The sequence below is a fragment of the Penaeus japonicus genome, unplaced genomic scaffold, assembly GCF_977035675.1.
Source record: "Penaeus japonicus unplaced genomic scaffold, GWHDUDI00000001_assembly GWHDUDI00000028, whole genome shotgun sequence".
Lineage (NCBI taxonomy): Eukaryota > Metazoa > Arthropoda > Malacostraca > Decapoda > Penaeidae > Penaeus > Penaeus japonicus.
The window spans coordinates 25214120-25218624 of NW_028234430.1; positions in this window are offsets into that span (position 1 = coordinate 25214120).

The window sequence follows — 4505 nt, forward strand, 5'->3', positions numbered from 1 at the left end:
CACGCTCTTATTCTTTCTTTCTCTTTTTCTCTTTCTCTTTATTTCTCTCTCTTCTCTTCTCTTCTCTTCTCTTTTCTTCTCCTCCCATCTCTTCTCTTCTCTTCTCCTCTCCCCTACTCTTTTCTTCTTGCCATATCTCTTCCTGTCATTTTTCTTTTCTTCTCTTCCCTCCTAAGAAAAAAAAATATAGATATATATATATAAATCATGTTATGATTTATGAGAGAGAGAGAGAGAGCGAGAGAGAGAGAGAGAGAAAGAGAGAGAAAGAGAAGAGAGAGAGAGAGAGAGAGAGAGAGAGAGAGAGAGAGAGAGAGAGAGAGAGAGAAGGGGAGAGAGAAGGGGAGAGAGAGAAGGAGAAAGGGAGAGGGAGAGACGGAGAGGGAGAGGCAGAGAGAGAGAAAGAGAGAGAGAGAGAGAGAGAGAGAGAGAGAGAGAGATAGAGCGAGAGAGAGAGAGAGAGAGAGAGAGAGAGAGAGAGAGAGAGAAAGAGAAAGAGAGAGAGAGAGAGAGACAGACAGACAGACAGATAGACAAAGACATACCGACAGAACAAGGCAAACAGCCAGACATACTAAGAGAACCAGACCAAGCCAATACTGCTGTTGTTCTCCTGCTAAGCTTAGGGTCATGAGTTCAATTACCAAGACATATGTAAATCCCCAAAGTCCTGGTTTTTTGGTCCGAGAGACTTCTAGACCTAAGGGCTTCATCTGACTCCTAAATGCATCGTTTGCTGCCATTGGGGGCTGCACAGACCCCAATAAGAAGGCAATATATTTATATATAATTGGTAAAGTCAAGGTCACTGACTTTAATATTACCCCGTCTTACCCAGCATAAACTTTGGATGACAGCTCTCAGTGTCCATTTTATACAGATGTTGAAAAGCGTTGGCGCAAGAACAGAGCTCTGCCCTCACCCCTGAATACACAATATAGCTATCCGTGACCCAGCACCACATTTTATGGCGCTTCTAGTACGTTTATGGTAGCATGAAATAGTAAGGGAGACTTGGTCTGTAAATCTGAAAATGTATGCTTATATTACATTTATAGGCAAAAAAAATAGAAATTATTATTTTCACATAGTTATTTAACAATTTGTGAAGGCATGTCAACTGCAACATTTTCCCCCTGGTACGGGTCAAAAAAAAAAATAATAATAATAATAAAAATTATTAACAGGTGTATAGTAACCTTGCCATACAAATAAAGACATATTTTAAATCTTTTATAATCACCTCAGTCTAAGCACCTCAATATAAACCTTTTCATATAAAAAATGAATGAAAGTATATTTCTTAAGTTAATCATCCATCTCTACATTTCTCATACAGAAACATATCTCCATTAGAACAATAAATGTGAACCTGTTCTAGACATGTTTGAAAAGGATAAGATGTTACAATAACAACCAGCCGATAACAACAATAGTATCCCTTACTCTTTGCAATGTTTTGTCAACACGAATGGCCAGTGCATTGTTTTCATTACATAACCATTTCACACCCATTATGTTAGTATTCGACTGACCAAGGTACTTCAACTGATGCTACACATATAGAACGATAACTACGAACATAAAAAAAAAACTTGGGTCTTCAAAAAATCAATATTTCCCCCTACCTTTACATTCACGTTCCTGCCTCTACCTTTATTTATAAGCTGCATCACGTGACAGGACTCCCATTGACATCAATTAAATAGTTTGGGAGATATTGGGAGTGTAATAACTTGAACGTGTAACAGCTAGACCCGAGAATGAAGAGCTTCGCAGCGCATTGATTAAGTAAGATCAGAATCACCTGTAATTCTGATAAAGTACCGCGTTTACTTAATGTAAAATAATGATGAGTAGTAAAAAAGGAAGAGGGAATAAGAAAACGGATATATATTTTTACAGTATGTTACACTCCACGACTAGACAATTTGTTAAGCGTCTGAAGCTTTAATCAATTCGCGTATTGTCTGGCTCACCCAAATCGGCTGGGAATTATTTAAGCTTTGTTAGAATGGATTAGGCTTGCTTGCTTGTGGTAGATTAATCTAGCTTCAGCTTATTCACTGTGTAAATTCTGTACAACTTCCAGCTAAAATCTAGAGTGAGTGAGTGAGTTAGGTGATTCAGAAAATTATGAATTAGCTGAAATTATAAATCCCTTGCATACCGTCTATCAGCAAGTAATGCCTTTGGCATATATATGGTTTGTATTATTAAAAACACATATGTTAAGGTTAAATTCTGTTAAATCAATATATATATAAAAAGGAAGTGAATATAATGCCAGGCACTTCCAGATTCATTCTAGAAACGGCTACTTGAAAATAAGTAACTTATGGAATTACTGCCAGACACAAAACCCAAAAAAAAATCCAAGAAAGTGCTACGACATAACTTTCATTAAAACAAATACTGTAAAAAGTGGTGATCATAAGATCTATTCCTACTGAAACAAAATTCCAAAATCTACGGAAGTGCAATACACCTTTGAAATGCAGTTTCACTAGATTCAAAGAAAAAAACATCAAAAGTATTTCGCAATTTTCTCTTTGACCTGATATGTCTTTTCTTGTTAAGTAATTTACGCCATTCACACAAATGCACCTTGCCAGTTTATTCTGTCAACCCGAAGGACCCTCGGGCAGCAACACACGAGAGAACCCGTTAGAAAAAAAACCTTTAGAACTCACCTCCAAAGTTGGCTGTTTTGCTGAACCTATTGAAAGATGAGTCATTAGTAAGTAGTTTGAATCTATTTCTGTATATATATATATTTTTTTTTCTTTCTTTCTTTCTTTCTTTCTTTCTTTCTTTCTTTTTCTTTTTTTCTTTCTTTCTTTCTTTCTTTCTTTCTTTCTTTTTCTTCTTTTTTCTTTCTTTCTTTCTTTATTTATTTATTTATTTTTCTTTTCTTTTTTCGATATGTGATTCCCATCTCTTTCTTTACCAATTATCAGGCTTTGATCACTTCCATTCATTCTTGCAATCAAATAATAGACATATAATTTGCATTGTTGAGACAGGGAGAAAGAGAGAGCAAGGGTGACGAAGAGGGAGGAAGAGAGTAAGGGGGAGTAAGAATGGCAATGGGAGTGGGAATGGGAATCTGAATAAGAGAGAGAGAAGGAGAAGGGCGAGAGGGGGAGAGAGTGAGAGTGAGAGAAGGAAAGGGAGAGGAAGGAAGAGATTGTAGGGAGTGGGAATGGGAGAGAAAGAGAGGGAGAGAGACAGACAGAGAGAGAAGGGGGGGAGGGGGGGGAGAGGAGGAGAATGAGAGAGAGGAAGAGGGAGGCAGGGAGGGAGAGAGATATAGGGGGGAGGGGTAGGGAGAGGATAAGGATAAGCCAGATTTGCGGAGCAGATGCTTCGAAAGGCTTATATGCACTGAGGCGAGCCCGCCTGTGTCGGCGTGTGCTGACTCGTGAGAGAATGTGCCAACGAGTGTTGACTCGATATGAGCTCTGTCCTAACCCACCGTGATGCTCAGGCACGGCAGTGACCGCCAGGCGAGTTTAGAAGGAGCTCTATCTGCCGACCACGGGGATATGAGGACGGCGCGCTAACCTCTGCACTACCAGACGGCTGGTAGGGAGAGAGAGAGAGAGAGAGAGAGAGAGAGAGAGAGAGAGAGAGAGAGAGAGAGAGAGAGAGAGAGAGAGAGAGAGAGAGAGAGAGAGAGAGAGAGAGAGAGAGAGAGAGAGAGAGAGAGAGAGTGTGTGTGAGTGAGAGATGGGGTAGGAGGGAGAGAGGGAGAGAGAGAGAGATAAAAAAAATAAAAAAAATAGAGTGAAAAGAGAGAGAGAGATACAAGAATCAAAACTAGTGAAGCAAGAGCAGACTGCACTACATCTAACATTTCCAGATGACGTACAAGCAAGACGGGCGTTTTCAGACTCCGTTCTCGCTCCCTCGATCCCCGTGCGACCTTGACTGCTAGCACTGCTCAACAACAAGCTATAATGGATCTGAACTGTTCGTAAATTCGGCTATTCATCTTTTTTTATTGTTATCAGTCTTAGTTTTTTTACCTTTTTTTTTTTTTTTACCTTTTTTTTTTTTTTGTGTCCTGGGTTCCTATATGAAATTGATTAATCCCTGAACGTCGTCATTGTCTTTTTCTTTTCTTTTCTTAATGGATATTGCGTCACTCGACCATGCAGACTAGAAGAGCACTGTCTTGTAAATTTTTTGCATTGCTTATTCATTTTCGCTGAAATGACTATATCCTGCAACATAGATTTTAGAAAACATTAAGAACATTATCATACTGTAAAGCGCTCCAACCAAATATATATGATTGCGAAATAAAGGGTGGCAACATTTTGAGATCTTTTAATTTCTCAAGTCATTGTAAAATCTCGTTTCTTATTATTTCTCACAACAACCATAGCAATAGCACAACCCATTGCAATGAAAGTGCTAACTATTAAGCGTCCCTTCATACTCATCAATCACGTACTTCAATTTCCCAAGTCATTGTAAGATCATAAGGACATTATCAT